Consider the following 22,317-nt stretch of genomic DNA (forward strand, 5'->3'; position numbering starts at 1 on the left):
TCAGTGTATTTTATGTAGGGAATGAGAAACATTGGTTAGTCTGGTCAATCAGTTAAAAGGGTTCCTAATTTATCTTTTATTGAACTTTTTGAATTGGAAGTAACAGACACCACTTTTAAGAAACATGTAGAATTTATTGGCTTGAGCTGGGGGCTCAGATGGTGTCACCAGCTCCCAGTATTTCTCCATCTCTCAGCTGTGCTTGCCGCCATGTTCAGTTCAGTCAGTTCAGTCCCACAGTCATGTCTGACTATTTGCGACACCATGGACTGCAGCACACCAGGCTTCCCTGTCCATCACCAACTTCTGGAGCTTGCTCAAACTCATGTCCTTCGAGTTGCTGATGCCGTCCAACCATCACATCCTCTGTCGAGAGCCACCAGTTGGCTTCATGCAAGATTCCATGTGGGGGCAAGATGGTAATGGTGGCTCCTAGTACAGAAGAGAAAACGTGTTTCTCTCAGCAATCCCACCAACACTCACTACTCGTCACTGGCTAAGATTGGGTATGTGCCCACCCCTGAACCAATTTGTGGCCAGGACAATGTATTAAGGTGATTGCTTAGGTTCTCTAGAAACCCGACCTAACCCCGTGGAATAAGAAAAATTGCCTTCAGACGTTCCAGCATGCAACTATAGAAATCCATCCCTGCAGGAATGATTGAAGGAAGGACGATGTGTTGCTTGAGGGCAAGTATAGCTTCTTGTTCCTCCCTGTATTCCCTCCCAACTAACCAACACCTTGCCTGTTCTCCTGAATACAGCAGTCATTACTTATGGTGAACTAAAAATTGCGTTCATCTTTCTCTTCATTTACTGTTCATCTTAAGGCAATTTACAGAAGACTTGCCCTTGGTGTGCAAAATGCCAATCCCCATTTGCCTGAATTTTGTTATCTTTTGATCTCTTATGCTGTCAAAAGGTCTCAAGCATAGGTTTGAACGGAGTTTGGATTGAAAGACCCACAGAACTGAGCTCCTTATAGAATGCTCTGAGTAAAGTCTTTCCTCTCCAGCTCAGGTCTTGCCTGTTGCTTTATAATGCTGGTGAGGCAGTTTTAATTTTACCTTCTGGATTTATACTAGAGCCACTTTTAGGGACTCTCCTTGGGTCTTTCCAGTAGTCCTCCTCTCTCCCTTCCCCCTTCCCTTGGTCCCTCCCTTCCCTGCAGCCACAGCTGCCTGGCTCCAGGGCACTCAGAAGGCACTGTTGCCTAGGCAACGCAGGAGGGGGCTTCAATCTCCTGTCTCCCCAGAGGGGCTGGGCTGGCCCTGAGCCAGAAAGAAGCAGGGGGCAGGGGACCCAACTGGCCCTGCACAGAGTGTGTTGGGAAGTAAACAGACCATTGGTGTGCTGCTACCAGAAGAGATGGGGAATGTCATGGGTGTGATTGTATTATACAAGCAAACCGCCGATGATGCTATGGCTGACTGAGAGAACAGGAATGCGACAGGAAAAAAGAAGGCCTGACACATCTTGGCCTGATGCAGTATCAGGGGGTAAAATGGCTGAGGCTTGCAATAGTTTACTGGAGCTGTGGTAAAATGTATTACAAACAGAAAAGTATTGTCTCACTGTTCTGGAGGCTAGAAGTCCCAAATCAAGGTATTAGATGGACCACTCTCCCTGCAAAACCTGTAAGGGCACCCTTTCTTGTATTTTCCTAGTTCCTGATGTATGAGTGCATGCTAAGTTGCTTCAGTTTTGTCTGATTCTTTTCAACCCTACGGACTGTAACCTGCCAGGCTCCTCTGACCATGGGATTCTCCAGGCAAGAGTACTGGAGTGGGTTGCCATGCCTTCCTCCAGGGGATTTTCCCAACCTAGGTATCGAACCTGAATCTCTTGTGTCTCCTGCATTGGCAGGCAGGTTCTTTACATCTAGCGCCACCTTTCCTGGCAGTCTTTGGCATTCCTTGGCTTGCAGCTCAATAACTCCAATGTCTGCCTTTGTGGTCATATGGCATTCTCCCTGACTGTCTCTTCATGTGGCCATCTTCTCACAGGGACATCAGTTATATTGAGCTAGGAGTCCACTCTACTTCTCTATGACTTCATCGCAACGAATTACATCTGCAACAATGCTATTCCCAAACAAAGTCACATTCTGAGGTTTGGGGGGTTACGATTACATACATTTTCTTAGGGGACACAATTTAACCTCTCATGACTTCCCCAGACAGGTATAAATGATGGGCTTAGAAGTTCCTGTCTTATAAAACAAAGGCCTAGAAAGGTTATTTGACTGAGCTAAGGAAGAGGTGGAACATCAGGCTGAGGAACTTGGCTTTTATTTGGCAGAGAGGAATCACGAAGGGTTTCAGAGCAAGTAGCAGTGTAAGCACCTGTGTGACTACCTATGAGACTCGAGATTTTGAGTCCTTAGTTCCTTTTTTTTTTAGTACCAGTGGAATGAGCCCCTTCTTTCTTCAGTGCATAGTCATATTCCCTGTCTAAGTCTCAACCTAATTACGTAGTTGAAGCATGGGTAAGCCTCGAAAGTGAATAGCACAGAGTTTGACATGTGCACTTTTGGTCTTCTTCCCTGGTGGCTCAGCCTGCAATGCAGGAGATTGGGGTTCGATCCCTGGGTTGGGAAGATCCCCTGGAGAAGGGTAAGGCTAAGCTACCCACTCCAGTATTCTGGCCTGAAGAATTCCATGGGCTTCCCTGGTGGCTCAGAGGTTAAAGCGTCTGCCTGCAATGCAGGAGACCTAAGTTCGATCCCTGGGTCGGGAAGATCCCCTGGAGAAGGAAATGGCAACCCACTCCAGTATTCTTGCCTGGAGAATCCCATGGACGGAGGAGCCTGGTGGGCTATAGTCCATGGGGTCGCAAAGGGTCGGACACAACTGAGCGACTTCACTTTCACTTTCACTATGCAGTACATGGGGTTACAGAGAGTCGGACATGACTGAGTGACTTTCACTCAGCACAATTCAGAAATAAGAGTGCCATTTGCCAACCATGCCAGCCTTGATTGTCTGATAGTCAAATGAAGATAATAAGAGTATCTATTTCATAACATATATCATGCGTGCGTGCATGCTGAGTTGCTTCATTCATGTCTAACTCTATTCGACCCTATGGACTGTAGCCCGCTAAGATGCTCTGTCCATGGGATTTTCCAGGCAAGAGTACTGGAGTGGGTTGCCGTGCCCTGCTACAAGGGATTTCCCGGCCCAGGGATCAAATCTGAGTCTTCTGTGTCTCTTGCATTGTAGGTGGATTCTTTACCCAGTGAGCCACCTGCGAAGCCCAATATAGATATTTACATATATTTGTAATCATATCTTAGAAGAATGCCTGGCAAAGTAAGAACTCAATAAATGTTCACAATTATGCAAAAATGGACAGTTCATTTGGTGAAGAAAGGCAGGAAAACAGTTTTTAGTAGTGCTGGTTGTAGACTTTAGACCCTGCAACTACCATTCCTTCTCTCTTCTAGGAATAACAGTCTCCCATGTCTACACAGCACTTTTCAGTTCTCAAAGTACTCTGCATTCATTCTCCTCCTGTGTAATCTTTGTGACAATCTTGTGAGACAATCAGGGCTTTTGTTGTTGTCTCCATTTTGCAGATGAGAAACTGAGACCAAGATGGAATAAATCAACTGCTTTTAACTTTTTTTCTTCTGGGACATTTTGAGAGATGCTGCTTTCAGGTGCACACTTTCCACTGTAATTCTTGCCATATCTTTATCCCTTTCTTGCCTATTGTTACACAGCCTTAAAAGAAGGGTAATAAGAACTATATGCAATTCATGTGGAACTATATCTTTGATACATTATTGATGAAAAAATCAGATTGCAAATATGGTACTTACTGTAATAGTCTATGTATGTTTACACATGTATCAAGTTATCAGTGAGTCCATATAGGAGAGAGTTCACGGTGGTTAATTCTGTAATTGAGGAGTAAAATATGGGCAGAGTGGATGGAGGGAGCATTCACTTTTACTTTATATAATTTTTAAATAATTTTGTATTATTTTTATAATGAAAACATAATTTCATTTTGAAAATATTCAGTATGCAAAGCAACATTATTACACGGATACCTTGAAACTGCTCTAATTTTCTTCAAGGAAATCATTCATGAATATGCATAGGCTATCTCTGGAAGGGTATTTAAAAAACTGATGACAGTAGTTGTCTCTCAAGAGGAGGAATGAGGGACCAGTGTTTGGACTCCGGGATGAGAGGAAAATGGACTTTTTACTGTATACTCTTCTATAAAATTTAATTTGTTTTTTAACCAAATGCATGTATTATGAATTCAAATGAATTAAGAGAAAATTACTAAAAGCTTCAGTGATTTATAATTACCAATGAATAATTTGTAACTCACCTCAGGACCAATTACCACACACCAGTGCTTCCTCCTGGGTTAGATACTGAGCAGAGTGTTAAGATCCAAACTCAGGGCTCCTGATACCAAGTCTGTGACTGTCTATATACCAGGAGGAGAAGGGGACAACAGAGGATGAGATGGTTGGATGACATCACCGACTCAATGGACATGAGTTTGAGCAGTCTCCAGGAGTTGGTGATGGACAGGGAAGCCTGGTGTGCTACAGTCCATGGGTCGCAAAGACTCGGACACGACTAAGCGACTAAACTGAACTGGTTGCTTTAAGGGCTGCACCCTGTCATTCCTCAAACCCCTAAGGCCCAACCCCAGGCTCCAGAAACCATGGCAGTAACATCACAATTATCATGCAGAAGAGTCAGGACTGTGAAGTTAACTCCCCAAGTAGTCTTTAACCAATCACACTTCTATATTGTTTCTTTTTTTCCCGATGAGAAATAACTCACATGGGATAAAATGTGCACGTATTAAATGTTCGTCTCAGTGAATTTTTAAATACGTTCAACTGTGTACCATCCCAGTTCAAAATAAACACCATACCACCTTTCTAGAAGGCGCCTCCTGCTCATACCACCCCCTAAATGTAACCCCTATTCTGGCTCCTAGCCACCATAGATTAATTTTGTCTGTTTTTGAACTTCACACAAATGGACTCATAAAATTTCTACTCTTTGGTGTCTAGCTTCTTTTGCTTAACACTGTTTTGTGAGACCTGTCCACATGGTGGGTAGCAGCTGTTTGTTCATTCCAGGAATGAAAGTCTGAACCACAGGATATACACACACCTAACTTTATATATACTGACAAACAGCTGTTTGGTGTTGTTGTACAGTTTATACTCCTACCAGTAATATGAGAATGTTTTAGGTGTTCCACATCCTCCCCAACACTTGATATCATCAGTTCTTTAAATATAAGCTATTTTGAAGGGGGTCACTGACTCTATCTTGATCTCGCCTCACCCTCCCAGCCTCAGTTCTCTGGTTCCCTTTCTGCTCAGTCACCTGGTCTAACCACCCCTCAGTGGACTTTTCTGACTTCTGATCAATGCGTCCAGGCCTTCTTTCCTGGAGAGAGCCCTCTCCTGCTATAACCCCTGCTATGGGTTGAATCACAGTGGTTACCACAAACAAATCTGATCTCTGCTAAAGGCTGAGACCTAATTCTGGTACAGACTGAGCCCTAAAGTTGATCACAGACAGGTCTCTTCCCTAATCACTGACTATACACATAGCCCAGCACAGACTGAGCCCTAATCACAACTACATGGTGAATCCTGATACCAATCACAGTCTGAGCCATGACCCCAGTAGCAGACCAACATCTAATGTCAGATGTAGCCTGAGCCCTGAACCTACTCAGACTAACCTGATCCAAACTCAGACTGATAAATAAAAATAGATCAAGCACAGCATTAGAACTTACAGTTGACATTTGAACAACACAGGTTTGAGCTGCACAGATCTAACAGCATATTTTTTCTCAAATACTGTAGAATCCACTGTTTGTTGAATGCATGATTAGTTGAATCAGATTCACTGTTTGTTGAATGAGTGGTTAGTTGAATCAGTTGTGGAACCACAGATATGAAGTAATTGGGAGTATGAAGGAGCCCCTGGTATGAAGGAACCCCAGGTAAGGAGCACTGACTATAAATTATAGAGGGATTTTCAACTGTGGTGGGTGGGCACTCCTAACTCCTGTGTTGTTCCCGGGTCAACTGTATTAGAGAAAGTGAAATTATAAGAAAAAAATGCATTGTGAAATGGGTTACAATTTCTATGGTCTCTTCTTGGTTCACCTCAAATTTTAACTGTAACTAAATTCTGCTAAGTTAGGGAAAAAGACTATAACCAACCTCACCCTGATGTGTTGTAACGAACAGGCTGGAGGCGGGGGAGTGTGGCTCAAGGAAGCCTAAAGCTGAGCTAGCCCTGCAGATGGTGGTGGAAAGACCGGCAACCTTCTTCCTGTCCTCACAAGATGGCAGGTTTATTTTAAGGCTGTTTTTAACAGCTTAAAAAAAACGGATTCAAAGAACACTGGGGGAAGCCTCTGATTTTTGGGCTTCTGCCATGGTACCGTTTTTTTTTTTTTTTTTAAACAATGGTATTTGACTCCTAGTGAGATTTGTTCCTTCATTACATTCTGATCATATTGCTTTTCACATTCCCCTCCCTGCAGTGGCTGTTGGAAAGGAAAAAGGAACCAGAACTTTCAAGAATGAATGCTTAGAGGTTCTGTTTGCTGTTTGTCTGCTAAAAACAAGAAGCTAGGAACATAAGCAGCAGGCTAAGAACATAATTTTCACTTCTCATGCCCTTGAGAAAAATTTTGATTTCACCCTTAACACTAGGCGAAGTACCCTTAACGGACTGTGTTCTGTAAAGGATGGGTGATAAGTCTGCAAAGTGGACTTTCACAAATGTTTTTTCTCCTGGACAAAAATCCTAATTGGTTTGAGATTTATGATTTTTTACACATAAACTGGATAAGGAGTCTTGTGGTACTACAGACAGGCACTGGGCTGGGAGTCAGGAAACCTAAGCGGTTCCGCCACCATTGGTGACGTGGTGCAAATCCCTTTCTCTCCCTAAGCTTCCTCTTGCCATCAATAATAATAAAGTTTAGATGAAGCTGTTTGTAATATCTTTTATATACCTCATCGATTTAATCCTTACGACAATCTTATAGAGATGAGAACTCTCTACAGTTCCTCTCTATGTAAAATTATTCTCATTTTACAAATGAGGTAGCAGGGGTTTAACGGGAATTAAGACTTGCCCAATATAACACAGAAGTCAAGTAGTTTTATTATTTAGTCAGGCAGTTTGTTGTTATTTATCATTAATTTGCTCATTGACAAACATCTATTAAGCACCTTTATGTGCCAGATACTGTTTTAAACTCAAGGAAAGAGGGCATTTTCAGACCTAATATGAGCTTGTTGGGTTTTCTATAAGGGTTAATATGTTAGCTAAAGGTGGGTATGAATAGAGAATTTACTTTCTCCTTCTCTTAGGACCAATTTGGGCTAACTTTATAGCTCTATCCCCCTGGAAATGTAATAAAGGTGATATGTCAGCTATAGTATTAGGCAGCATTGATTATGGTAAAAATAACCCCTGGTTGGTAAAATGCATCTGGGCCAGCATATATAAGTACCTGATGCGAAGCCAAGGCTTTGGGCCTCCCTAAGCACAGTGACTCCTGTAACTAGGTTCATCTCCTACAGAGAACCTGAAGGTTATGCCTGTGGGACACAAGATATTGATTCCTATTTGGGACAGGGTATTTCTTTTTTAAAAAAAATAGATTATCTATTTATTTATTATTTTTGGCTGCACTGGGTCTTTTTGCTGCGCCTAGGCTTTCTCTAGTTGCAGCGAGCAGGGGCTACTCTTTACTTGTGTGTGTGTTTCTCATTGCAGTGGCTCCTCTTGTTGCAGAGCACGGGCTCTGGGGCATGTGGGCATCAGTAGTTGAGTCATACATCTCTTGGGCTCCAGAGCACAGGTGCAGTAGTTGTGATGCATAGGCTTAGTTGCCTGCAGAATGTGGAATCTTCCCAGAGCCCTGCAATGGCAGGCAGACTCTTAACCACTGGATTACCAGGGAAGTCCAGGGGCAAGGGCATTTCTAAGCTAAAGTTGTCACAACATACACTGATGTGATTTTTATCTCCTTTGGCCTGGGGAGCTGGATTACTGGACAACTACAGCAACTCCTGAGGAAGAGAAGTACCAGGTGCTGCCTTATCAGCATGCTGTTTCTTATCCAGGCCCATTGTAAATTAATCTGATGCCAAGTGAGTGTAACTGAGTGAAGCTAAATTTCCAGTCGAGCCCAAAGAGCATCTGATGATGGGACATTTCAGGAACAAAACCAGGTCATGGAGATAGGAGTCCAGTCTTGTTTTTTTTCTGACTCTAGAGCCATGGTTCTCAATCTTGACCACATTCTAGACTCAGAAAAAATTATTTATTTATTTATTTTTGGCTGTGCTGGATCTTTGTTGCTGTGTGGGCTTTTTTCTCGTTGTGGTGAGTGGGGGCTACTCTCTAGTGTGGGCTTCTCATTGTGGTGGCTTCTCTTGTTGCACAGCATGGGCTCTAGGGCAAGCAGACTTTAGTAATTGTGGCACGTGGGCTCACTAGTTGTGGCTCCTGGGCTCTAGAGCACAGGCTCAGCAGTTGTGGCACACAGGCTTAGTTGCTCTGCAGCATGTGGGATCTTCCCAGATCAGGGATCAAACCCATGTCTCCCGAATTGACAGGTGGATTCTTTACTACTGAGCCACCAGAGAAGCCTTAGATTCAAATTGAAATCTTTGAATCACTTGCCACAGTGGACACAGCAATGGAAAAGAGCAGAACAGTTACACACACGACACAGATGAATCTCTCTGACATAATGGTGAAGCAGAAAAGCACCTACAGGCTAATTCCACTGATCTGAAGTTCAAAAGCTGGCAAAACTACCCAGAATAGTGCCAATTGTTGAGGAGTGGGTATTGATTAGAAGAAAGTACAAAGGAGCCTATTTGTGCTCATGCTCAGCTGTGTCCAATTCTTTGTGTCCCTATGGACTGTAGCCTGCTAGTCTCCTCTGTCTGTGGGATTTCCCAGCAAGAATCCTGGAATGGGTTTCCATTTCCTCTTCCAGGGGATATTCCCCACCCAAGGGTCAAACCCTCATCTCCTATGTCTCCTGCATTGCAGGTGGATTCTTTACTGCTGAGCCACCAGGGAAGCCCACAGAGGAAACTTCTAGGGAGCAATAAATATTCTATGTCTTGGTCTGTGGTGGTTACATGAGTGAGTGTATATATTCATAAAATATGTGAAGCAAAGTTAACCCAGGAATTATGAAGCAGAATGGTAAGCTGGACTCAAAGCTGGGTGGGATGTTTAATGGGAGATCAGGCAAATTTGAGGCCTTGAGGCTGTATCTTCTAGAAAAGCTCCCACTGATTCTGCAGGGTAGAAAATGCAAGCCCCATGATACAGTGTGTGAATAGTATTTTGATCAGAGAGACCCAAGGCTTTGAAGAGAGGAGAAATAGGGGTACATGACCTGGATGACCAACTCCCAGGGAAACAGGAAAGCAGCATCTGGGTCTGGAACCAAAAGGCAAACCTCCACCATGCCAGGCACTATTTGTAGAAAACACAGGGAGATAATAGCTTATGAATATCAAGTAACAGCTTTTGGGATGGTGTTTTACTTTTCATGTGTCTCTCTTTTTCCCCCATCTATTTTGTAAGAGTTTTAATTGCAAGGAAATTTAATAGCATAATTTATAAGGCCTCATGTCAGTCTGTTTGGAGCCCAGACAGTACCTGAAATTAAGTTCTGGCCATTGTTGTAATGGATTCATTCATTCCTGGCTTCAGGCTGGGACAAAACTGCCATAAAACCAAACTGAGGGACTTGCATAGTGGCCCATTTGTTGAGACTCTGAGCTCCCAATGCAGGGACCCAGATTCAATCCCTGATTAAGCCACAACTAAAGATCCCTCATGCTGCAACAAAGAAACCACATACCACACGCAAGGAAGACCTAGAGCAGCCAAAAACAAACAAATAAAAATTCAAACAAAACAAAAAAGGTAAAGAATTGCTAAAAATTATATTTAAAAAAAATTAAAAGGGAGAATCCAGGAGTCATGTCTTATGAGAAATGGTCCTGGCAAAGTAAAGATATAGGGGAAGAGGACAGGACATGAGAAGTGTCTCCAGATATCTAAATGCTTGCCATGAAAGGAAAGGTCAACCTGCTCAGGATGACTCAGAGAGGAACCAGGACGAGTGAGTGGAAATTCTGAGAAATAGAGTGCAGTGAGGAGAACCTTCTGTGAAGAATTAGAGGCCTCACAATTTTCCCCAAGTGAAATTTATTCATGCACATTTTCATTTACTGTGCTAGGCTCTGGGATACAGGGAACATGACCCCCAAGGTCCCTTATCGAGTTTACTAAATGTGTCAGAGACTGAAGATTGCCTATCTAATATTTCCTCTCCTCTTCTCCCTTACTGACAAAATTCTAATTTTGTTATGGACTTTAATATGTCCACCCAAAATATTACATTGTCCAATCTCTCTTGTAGCTAGGGATGACCAGTGAGATGTGAATGGAAGTTGCAGGTGAACTTCTAGGATATCACCTTAAAAGAGGCTCAATTAGATAACAGGGCAATAACATCATCACCCTCTTCTTTTTTTTCTGCCTAGAAAATGGCTAAAGTTTGAACAGCCATATTGGGTCCTGAGTTCCCCTTCAGAATTGAATCCAGTAAGGACAGTTGAAGAGAAAGACATAAAGATCTTGGGTTTCTAATGACTGTGAAGTCTCCATATCAGCTCTGTATAGACTGTCTCTCTACTTCTCTTACAAACTTCTACCTTGTTTTTAAGTTATTTATTTAGGTTTTCTGTTGTATGCAGCCAGTTCTACTGATACACTAAGAAAAACTTTTTTAAAAACCAAAATTGTATAAAAGGATAACTGAGATCCCTTTTAGTTCAAACAGCTGTATATTATGACTTTTATTCTCTGAGGTCCCAATATGGTGTCACCTTTCTATATGAAACTTTTCCAGATTCTTTAAGAAGGTTAAATCTCTCCCTCTTTGGTTCTCCTGCAGCACTTTGTTTATTCTGCTAGGATAACACTTACCTAACTGAGTCTTATAGCAGGCCCCTGACACACACCTTTATGATTCCTGCTCGTTATTAACTGTATAAGGCAGAGTATGAGGAGAATGTTTAAATGGGGAGGGCATTTGTGTTGCTGTCCAAGGTCCTGAACCTTCGAGCACACTAGGACACGGTTGTTTTTTCCAGTCTCTGAGACACTAATTCTATCTGACCAACTCACTAAACAATTCTGATGAAGCAAGAAAGAAGCCACAGCAAGAAATGAAACAGGGCAAAAAGAGAAAGAAAGAAATGGACAGAGAACAGAGGTTGCTCAGAACATTGCTAATGAAAGAAAGCCAGAGAGCAAACACAGAAAATTTTTTTTTCCTTTTGACAATTTCAAATAATGTTATCAGAGTTTACAAATATTGATAGTTAAGAAGAGTTATAAATATGTGTTCTAAGTGATGCAAAGTTGTGCAAGTATTGATATGAAGAACTATATTTATGCAGACAGGGAAGCAGAACTTCACCTAGGTGGAGATGGCAGGAGGAATGATCTTCACTATATTTACACCATGTGTTCATGCTTCTTCTTTTCAACCCTGATAAATACTTTGTGGTTTTTAAAGATAGTGCCACACAGGAAGTTGGACCATGACTTATGTTTTACAGTTCCTATGATTGGTTAATATTTTTTTCATGGTCTACCATATTTTTATTGGTTATTAGCAATGTTATCTCTCACCCAAACTTGGAGAATGGGATATTCTGCCCAGATTCCCTCCTCCTTGCAACTCATCCCAGTTACTTACCCTCTGTTTGGCTTGGCTAGCCAACTGAGTCCCTCTTATACAATATTTTTACAGTGCTCTTGATTTAAATTCATCCTAGGTGTTTAAAAATGCATTATCTCAGATAATCCTTTCAACAGCCCATAATATCAGAATAATTATTCTCAATACTATTAAATTCATGTCATGGATCTTTGAGGCTGTTTGTGAATTGAATAGCTGAAACAAAGAATAGTAAATCACAAGTGTCAAGGGTCTGTTCTAATTTACCTGTCTCCCAAAATAGCCTATGAAACCTTTAAAGTTGTGAACCATTTCTTATTCATCATCATATTTTCAACAATATCTAGCATGGTTTCTGACACATAGTAGGGGTTCAAAAATATTTCTGTAATAGATGAAAGAATTAGTGGAAATATATAAGCATTAGCATTGCATTTAAATCATTTAAATAGGGTGCATTTATGAATAATAGCAGAGAAGGCAATGGAACCCCACTCCAGTACTCTCGCCTGGAAAATTCCATTGACAGAGGAGCCTGGTAGACTGCAGTCCATGGGGTCGCTAGGAGTCAGACACGACTGAGCGGCTTCACTTTCACGCACTGGAGAAGGAAATGGCAACCCATAAATAATAGGTCAAAGATATATTGGGGAAAAGAAAGATACATAAGGTAAATCTCAAAATAGCCTTAACTATGGTGAAGTATTGGGAGAAGGCAATGGCATCCCACTCCAGTACTCTTGCCTGGAAAATCCCATGGATGGAGGAGCCTGGAAGGCTGCAGTCCAGGGGGTCGCTAAAAGTCGGACATGGCTGAGAGACTTCACTTTTACTTTTCACTTTCATGCATTGGAGAAGGAAATGGCAACCCACTCCAGTGTTCTTGCCTGGAGAATCCCAGGGATGGGGGAGCCTGGTGGGCTGCTGTCTATGGGGTCGCACAGAGTCAGACACAACTGAAGTGACTTAGCAGCAGCAGCAGCATGGTGAAGTATTAGAAAAACATCCTACATGATATTTCCACTGTATGAAACAATGCATCATTGAAAATTAAGACAGGAAACAGGAATAGTGAAAAAATTCCCTTCCCATGTAGGTGTCACTTCCCTATTGAACCAAAATGATTTAGAGAAATAAATCTGAGAAATAAAAGGGTATTCTGAGACTACTTTTTCTCAGAATATTCTGAGTAAGGGTATTTCTCTTATTCTGAGAAATAAAAGGGTAAGCCCTTCATCCCCATCTCCTTGCTTTCCCTCAAATTTCTCCCCTCTCTCCTTTCCCTTTTGTTCCCATATTCAAACATTTACTGAGATCCTGCCACATTAACGTACTGTGAGGATTCCAACCCTTGCCTTCAAAGAGTTTACTCTAGTCAAGAGGGGGAAAAGTTCACAACCATAGTGATAGTATCTGATTCTGAACAATAATGTCAAATCCACAGTTTTGCCTGGAGCTGCCCTCTTGCCCAACATGAACCCTATCTTGGAAGATTTACCTGATCTTACCTCCAGAGCAAAGGACAAAGAAAATTCTTTTCCTCAGTATCTATTAATAAGTACTCATTTGTATCTGAATGGATTACAATAATAGCAAGACTTTCCTTTGGGATTAAAAGCCACAGAATGATATCCAAAATGACTAGAACTACTCAAAAAAGGATCATAGTGACTAAAAGAGGATTTTATAGCTCTTCCAATTCAACCATCTTATTTTTTATATCTGGAAGCTGTAGTCTGGAGAGGTGGGAGGATTGCCCACAGTCACACAGCAAATCAGTGGCAGTGTACAGCTGGAGCACAGGTTTACAGGCTCCCACCAAATACTCGCTTTATTTTCCACTATTTTTAAAGTTCCCATCATTTCATGGGAAATAGATGGGGAAACAGTGTAAACAGTGTCAGACTTTATTTTTCTGGGCTCCAAAATCACTATAGATGGTGACTGCAGCCATGAAATTAAAAGACGTTTACTCCTTGGAAGGAAAGTTATGACCAACCTAGATAGCATATTCAAAAGCAGAGACATTACTTTGCCAACAAAGGTACGTCTAGTCAAGGCTATGGTTTTTCCTGTGGTCATGTATGGATGTGAGAGTTGGACTGTGAAGAAAGCTGAGCACCAAAGAATTGATGCTTTTGAACTGTGGTGTTAGAGAAGACTCTTGAGAGTCCCTTGGGCTGCAAAGAGATCCAACCAGTCCATCCTAAAGGAGACCAGTCCTGGGTGTTCATTGGAAGGACTGATGCTGAGGCTGAAACTCCAATAATTTGGCCACCTCATTCGAAGAGTTGACTCATTGGAAAAGACACTGATGCTGGGAGGGATTGAGGGCAGGAGGAGAAGGGGATGACAGAGGATGAGATGGCTGGATGGCATCACCGACTCAATGCACATGAGTTTGGGTGGACTCCAGGTGTTGGTGATGGACAGGGAGGCTTGGTGTGCTGCGATTCATGGGGTTACAAAGAGTTGGACACGACTGAGTGACTGAACTGAACTGAACTGAAGGTTTACTCAGGGTTAATGTGTACAGCCACAGGCTGTGCCCTGAACAGCTCTGACATGACCATGATGCAAATGGCAACAGCCCTGTTTTCACCAATGTGCTCCTGAGATTATTTGAAGTAGTTCAAGACAAATATTTAAAGATACTAATAGTTATGCCTTTATTTTAATGTTTAGGAAACATAAAACGCACTTTGATTTTATGGATGGGGATATTATGTAGTAATCTAAAGCTTCCTTTAAAATTTAAGTTGAGGAATTTCCCTGGTGTTTCAGTGTCTAAGACTCTGGCTCCCAATGCAGGGGGCTCAGGTTTGATCCCTGGTCAGGGACCTAGACTCCATCAGTTCAGTTCAGTTCATTTCAGTTCAGTTGCTCAGTCATGTCCGACTCTTTGTGATCCCATGAATCGCAGCACACCAGGCCTCCCTGTCCATCACCCTCTCCCGGAGTTCACTGAGACTCACGTCCATCGAGTCAGTGATGCCATCCAGCCATCTCATCCTCTGGCGTCCCCTTCTCCTCCTGCCCTCAATCCCTCCCAGCATCAGAGTCTTTTCCAATGAGTCAACTCTTTGCATGAGGTGGCCAAAATATTGGAGTTTCAGCTTTAGCATCATTCCTTCCAAAGAATACCGAGGACTGATCTCCTTTAGAATGGACTGGTTGGATCTCCTTGCAGTCCAAGGGACTCTCAAGAGTCTTCTCTAACACCCCATATGCCACAACTAAGAATTCTCATGCCACAATGAAGATTGAAGATCTCACATGCTGCAACTAAGAACTGGCACATCCAAATAAATAAAATAAATAAATATTAACAAACAAATATTAACAAAAAATTTAAGTTTAAAGGTGAACGAATTAAAATATTTTTTAAAAGATGTGCGACTGGTATAAGAATGTGATAAAAATCATGAAAGAAGTATACAAATTACCAACGTTTAGGAAACACTGTGTTTATTTTATCATGCTACATCCCTCCAAGATAAAATAAAGTACTTTTACAAATCTACCTCCTCAGGACATGGTGAGAAGTTGAGTTTTTGATGTGAAAGTGATGATGGAACGTTTGGACATATGTACCTTTAGTAGAAACAGGTTAAAAGCAGTTGGGAGAAGATATTCTATTCAAGAAGGTTAGAGGGCAACTAGAAAGGAGAGTTCAGTCTGAGTTTTGGTGTGTTTTGGAAACGATTATATTTTCAAATATAATGGATTAGCAAAGGGTTAGGTAGAAACCTTGTGACTTATTTCCTATAACTGAATATGAATATTTATCAGAGGAGATAGGTTCAAATCCTACTTCTGTGACTTCCGAGCTTGTTCCCCTTGCTTAACCCCTTTGAGTTTATTTAAAAAAAATAGGGGGAAGGGGGGCTGTGTTGTGAGGAAGAACCATGAGAATATAAAAATGCCTTGAAAGGGAGATTGAGAGAAAGACTGAAAGAGACAGGAAGAAAAAGTAAATGATGAAAGAGAAGAAGCCAGGTTGGATGGACTGTCGGAAGAATGGGAGCTGGTGAAATTATCTCAGACTTTATGTGCTGAAATAGTCATTCTTGTCACAAGCTGCTAAATTTTTTTCTTATGAAAACATTTCTAAGGTGGCAGATGAATATATTTTTAAATTTTTTTCTTGAAACATAACACTCCAACAGGATGTGTTAGAGAAATGCCAAGAAAAGAAGACAGAAGGAGGTAAAGTCCTTGGATGAGAGGAAGATAAAATGATTTATGCATGGACCTATGGAGGCAGAAGTCTTACCTCCTCCTTGAGCCTTCCTGATCTCCTGGGCAGAACTATTTCCTCTTGGACTCCCACTAGACTTGCACACTTTCTACTAGGGTTGGTACAATGGTTTAGGAGGTTCTCTGTTTGTCTGTCATTCCCATTAGGTAATACAGGCATGGCTTATTTTATTGCACTTCACTTTATTGTGATTTGCAGATACTGAGGTTTTCTTTTTCTTTTTTTCTTACAAATTGAAGGCTTGTGGCAACTGTACATTGAGCAAATCTATTGGGGCCATTTTTCGAACAGCTAAGTTAGTATCTGTTTTGGTAATTCTTATAATACTTCAAAATTTTTCATTATTATTATACTTATTATGCCGACTTGTGATCAGTGATCTTTGATGTTACTGATGTAAATTTTCAGGGATGCTGCGAACTGGGTCCATATTTAAGCCACTTGAGTACTGGGACTACATCTTATTTACCTTCTGTATTCTAAGTTACTCTCACTCTTCTGTATTCTAAGTTACATTTCCATGGTGGCTCAGAAGTAAAGAATCCACCTGTCAATGCAAGAGGTACTAGATTGGTCCCTGGGTTGTGAAGATCCCCTGGAGAAGGAAATGGCAACCCACTCCAGTATTCTTGACTGGGAAATCCCATGGATATAGATACTGGTGGGCTATTAGTCCATGCAGTCGCAAAGAGTCTGGACATGACTTAGTGACTCAGAAACAGCAACAACCCACAGAATCTGGCACATGTGTATTGCCTGACTAATGTTTGTTGAATGAATAAGCCTAGGTCAAGGGACTTGACACCATGTGTGTTGAAAGACGAATGGCAGCCCAGAGGATATTTAACCTGGAGAAGAGATAACTCAGGGGATATACTCATTATTTTCCAATATTTGTAGCACTAACTTGGGGAAGAGTATTTGAAATAGGCTGTGTGGTCCTGATGGCACAGCTAGGACTAAGAAAGCAACCTCGACTCATTATAAGGAATTCTAGCCTTCAGAACTGACCAAAAATGCCATGGCTTATCTCACTGGAGCAAGGGCTCATTGCTACAGACTAGATATCTCTTTTCAATGTTTTAGATACTGGATTAGATATTCTCTGTAGTCTACCTGTCTTCTACTCTTTTTTTTCTTTTTTTTGCTTGTTAGCTTTCTTGCTGATTTAAAAACATCTTCCCACTGGGCACCTCTATCTAGCCTTGGAAATATAGACCTTAGAGTTTGAAGGAACCTCATAATTCATTTGATCTAATCCTTTCTTTGTACCATTCTACATATGAGAAAACCAAGACCAAGTCAAATGACTGGATTATGGTGGAAGATAGCCTTAGAACCCAATTCTGTTGGGTTTTCTTCATTCCTTACCAAAATATGGTGCCACTGTGTCTGAGCAGCAGGACTCTTTTCCCTTTCCTTGTAGTTTGTCAGTGGGCTGCTGTTGTTCAGTTGCTCAGTTGTGTCTGACTCTGTGACTCCATGGGCTGCAGCATGCTAGGTACTTATTTCCCATTCTCCCACTTCAGAATAAAAATTGGAAGATTGCATAATTAATGCACACTTATCCTGAAATAAGACAAAGACAAATGCTATATATGCACTTATATATGGAATTTTAAAAATACAGCAAACAAGTGAATATAACAAAAAAAGAAGAAGACTCACAGACATGGAGAACAAACTAGTGGTTAGCGTGGGGAGGGATGCATGCTAAGTTGGTTTAGACGTGTCCAACTCTTTGCGACCCTATGGACCATATCCTGCCAGGCACCTCTGTCCATGGGATTTTCCAGGCAAGAATACTGGAGTGCGTTGCCATGCCCTCCTCCAGGGGATCTTCCCGACCCAGGGATGGAACTGAATCTCTTGCATTTCCTGTATTGGCAGATGGGTTCTTTACTACTAGCGCTACCTGGGAAGCCCATGGAGATGGGTAGAAAGGGGCAATGTAGGGGTAAGGGAGTGGGAGGTACAAAGTACTGAATGTAAAATAGGCTCAAGGATGTAACGTACAACACAGGGAATATAGCCAATATTTTGTAGTAGTTGTAAATAGAAAGTAAGCTTGCAAAGTTGTAAAAAAAACAAAAAAAGAAAAAATACAGCCATCATAACGAAAATATCATCATTCTTTTCATAAACTATTATTGCATAGAGGTTAAGTGGACATGGGATTGAAACTTGAGGGTCAGAGAGACCTGGGTTCTATTGATAGTTACTCTACATTTCTAGTACTGTGACACCGGATAAGTTAATTAGCCCTCTGATCCCCAATTTCCTTATTTCTAATATGAGAATAACTATACCCCTCCCCAGGGGAGTGGTAATACTTAAGTAAAATGGCAATATAGAACTCTGAGCACAGAATCATAGTAAGTCTGGAAGATCCCCTGGAGGAGGGCGTGGCAACTCACTCTAGTATTCTTGCCTGGAGAACCGTGTGGAGAGAGGAGCCTGGTGGGCTATAGTCCATAGTGTTACCAAGAGTTGGACACAACTGAAGTGACTGAGCCTGAGCACACATATATACTTAAACACAGTCCTTGTCCTTTTCTTTCCAGTCTCTTACCAGACATAAAAAGAGATAATTGAATGAAACTTCCCAACATTCCAGCCTCTTCCCTTTCTATTGGTAATAATCTGGTTCAATCCCAACGTCTGTCTCTGTGAAAGCTGTCCCTGCACTTCACTGACATTGCATGGTCGCTTTATGAGCTTGTTCTTTCATCTATAAATGAAGGCAGAAGAGAATATCTTAATTTCACAATATAAAAAAAAAAGGATTTTTGAAAATTGGACTGGCCTGCTATCTAAGGTTCCTCCCTGCTCTGACATCATTTGAGCCTGAAAATCTACACCTCCCTCCCTTTCTCCCACTCCCATTCTTTTTCTCCATTCTTACTCTCTTCTCTAGCCTGAGGACACAGAACTCAGCTAGAGTGCACCATGCTGGTGGAAGGATTAGGAAATGGATTTCACCTCTGGACTACCAATAGGATCCAGTCCCAGAAATCACTGTAGTTGGAAGTGGAGAGAAGCCTAGAACAGATCTGATTGTCTCCCTTAGCTGGAGTACAGCCTATCTTTTAAATTTGAGTGCTCTGCTTCATGATTTCACTATATTATTCTTATCTAGAATCACAGTTCCTTTAGGGAAATCCAGGGTTCAGTTAGAAAAGTACAGACTTAAAGTACACAAACTGGGTAATAAAGAAACCAAGTTTCTACAGAAACTTTGCAACAAACCCTGTCCTCATTCTGGTCTCCATTTTTTCTCAAGAGCCAAGTGGCTTTAGCTTTTCTTATCAATGACACTAACTTTATTTTGTTCTTTGGCCTATTTTAATAGGGGACATAAGGTAGTTACCCTAAAGATTTATATTCAAATGTTTCAAAGAACACAAAATTTAAAAATCAGGAATATATAAAAGGCATTTCTAGCTTCTCTGGGAAAAATTACACAAAGTCCAGTAACAATGAGACCACATTTTCTCAGGATAAAATTGACTAAGACTAATCAGAAGTTCCCTCCTAGGGGCATAAAATCTCCATCTGATCAGTCTCTGTTCCTCCTTTAGATCACTTGACTCCCATGATCAATGTCAATTTTATACTGTTAACCATGGCCCACTTCACTAGCACCTGATCCCCATAGACATGTGAGTTTATGACTCCAGGAACAGATTATAATGGCAATTCTCTATGTATGAATCAATAATCATATGAAATTATTTGAAGTCAATTAGAAAAAATTTAAATGCAGTGAATGAGTGATTCTCTGTGATCATTCTGCAGTGATTACAGAATGTCTGGACCTGGCATATTATAGGCATTCAATAAAGAGTAGTTGCGATTAGTATAATAATATCAAAAGTGTTATGAGACATCCCTGGTAGTTCAGAGGTTAGGACTTGGTGCTCACAGTGCTGTGACCTGGATTCAATCCCTCGTCAAGGAACTAAGATCCTGCAAGCAGTGCGGTGTCACCAAAAAAAGGGAAAAAAAAAGTATTATTACTTATAATAATTACTTATAATAATAATACTTACTTATAATAATTATAATTATACTTACTTATAATAATAATACTTATAATAATTATAATTACTTATTATTACTTATAATGTATCTTAAGTTTTGAGGACAAAATTAGGTTAGTGATGCATTAAAGAAATGCAACTTCTGAAAAGCATTGAAAAGTAGTATAAATCTCTGCAGAATATCCTTGAAAACAGAGAGGAGCTATATCACAAAACATACAGCTATTTTCTGAAAATCCTTCTTACAAAGCTCTGCTCCTACAGTTCCACTCTTTAGGGTGACAGTTCATTTGACAGTCTCCATCTCTTCACATCCTCAGCCTCTACTGATTTCCCTCCTCCTCCTTCCCTGCTCCCATTCTTTCTCCTGAAAAGCAGTCTAGTCTACTCTCAGCTTCTGTTTCTCTCCTGGTGAGAGGGTAAAGAGAGAAGGCAGAAGCATTTGTAAATACTGACATTCAATATTCTCTTCTTTCATCCTCATCTCAATTATTAATGTTTATCAGATGGCTCCTGAGAAACTGCAGAAATCATTCATTCTTTATCAAATATCCCAGAAAAGAGTTCTTAAGATTTAGACAGAGGTGGGTTGTTAAGACGCATGATAGAAGCCTGTATAAAGTGCGTCACGAGTATAGAGAAGAGGGCATAAGTGATGTCAATTGGTGAAATCCAGACAATGCCCTCCTCCCTCCCACAACTCTGCTCCCCCAACACATCACTTCCCAACATTCATAATGAGCTCAGCAAAAAGGAGCGGGAATTTCAGGCTCAGAACATCATCCCAAGATGGCTTCCAAGAGGAGGGAGGGGCTGTAATGAACTACAGCTGAATTCTGCCATCCAGAAACTTCTTCAATACTTTCCCTTCCATTTCACAAGTCTTGCATCCCTCTCCCTTCACACTTGGTTTGTTGGGATTTCTTTGCAAATAGGCTGAAAGTGTTCTCAGCAAGAAAGAAACTACTTTTTACTTTATCTCTGCCTAGGAGTCTTTGGGGAGTGCAGGCTTGGGCTGAGTCTCAGGAGACAAGAGTCTTTTGAGAAGGACACTGGAGAGTCTTGTAACAATTCTCTGTTTGAAATACAAGGATTACTTCCTTTCCATGTGAATTTGTGCTCATTGCTCTCTTTCTCTGATTCTCAGCTTTCTCTTCAACAAAATGAAACTACAGTCCTATCTCTGAATGCCTTAGAAAACTGTTGGAAAAGTAAGCTATGAAGTGAGGCGTTAATAGGGTAGTTATTGTCTCCTTGCTCTAATCCTGCTTTGCCACGCACAGTTACCGAAAGTGACATTTCTTCTTGCAGTGATACTTGAAGACTCCTCCCCTCTGTCCATTATTTGGGGTGGAGGTTGGTGGAGGTGGGCGGGGGCGGTGTTGGCAACCTTTCCAAGTGAAAGTAGTCTCTCCCTCGGATGTTGCTATTATGAGACCTAGGTCTGGTTTTTCAGAAAGACCCTTAGATGAAGTCTCTGCTTTTTGACTTAAGAACCCTGGGAATCTCCAGCATTCATTCATTTGGCTAGAAGGCAGTCATCATTCATCCAGCGCACTCTCTTTGAGCCTTTCATCTGTCTGCTGTGTTGGGACAGAGTTAAATGACCAAGTTCAAGGCTCAGGACTCTAGGAGCTCACAGCCCATCAGAGAGGCAGCTGAGTAACCAGACAGCCAGCAAAGCATGAGATAAGGTCAATGGTAATAGATTTTTTGTGAAATGGCAGTCAAGATGTTGGCCTGGAGGCTGGAGGCCTCATTTTTTAAAAATGTCTGACTAATTCCATGGCCAGATATTAACAAAGTCATTTGACCTCAAATATAAACTATATTCTCCAAGCTAGACTTTATTAATAATAAAAATGACATTTTAATCTCAATCAGCCAGTCCCTCTGTCTACATCTCAAATAGTTCTGAACTGTGCAGGGAAAAGGGGAGAGTCACTATTGACCTCCCAATAGTAGTGACATTTTCCTTGATTTTTGAAGACTGAATAGAAGATTGCCAAGTAAAGATGTGGGAGAGGGCATTACAGGTATTAATAGAAGAAGAAGCATAATCAAAATTATGGAAGCATTAAAGAACCTGGTGCACCAGGGAAGTGCATGGCAGGAAATGTAGGCTGAAATTTATGCCTGAAAAGTGTCAGGAAATGAGGCTGTTGAGCCATAGTATTGGGTCTAGATCAATGCTAAACATCT

The 22,317-nt window shown here is 41.3% G+C and overlaps 2 long non-coding RNA genes across 2 annotated transcripts in view; one reads left to right on the forward strand and one right to left on the reverse strand.

Moving 5' to 3' along the window:
- Window positions 1-9,721, reverse strand: LOC133252765 (uncharacterized). The gene is made up of 3 exons (XR_009738074.1): window positions 9,448-9,721; window positions 4,351-4,452; window positions 1-432 (listed from the first exon to the last, which is right to left on the reverse strand). It is a non-coding gene; the product is annotated as an uncharacterized LOC133252765 (long non-coding RNA).
- LOC133252766 (uncharacterized) overlaps window positions 5,778-22,317 on the forward strand; it is a 22,303-nt gene continuing 5,763 nt past the window's right edge. The window contains exon 1 of the long non-coding RNA XR_009738075.1: window positions 5,778-6,006. This is a non-coding gene — a long non-coding RNA (uncharacterized LOC133252766). The remainder of the gene's footprint in view (window positions 6,007-22,317) is intronic.

Source organism: Bos javanicus, chromosome 8 (genome assembly GCF_032452875.1).
Source record: "Bos javanicus breed banteng chromosome 8, ARS-OSU_banteng_1.0, whole genome shotgun sequence".
Lineage (NCBI taxonomy): Eukaryota > Metazoa > Chordata > Mammalia > Artiodactyla > Bovidae > Bos > Bos javanicus.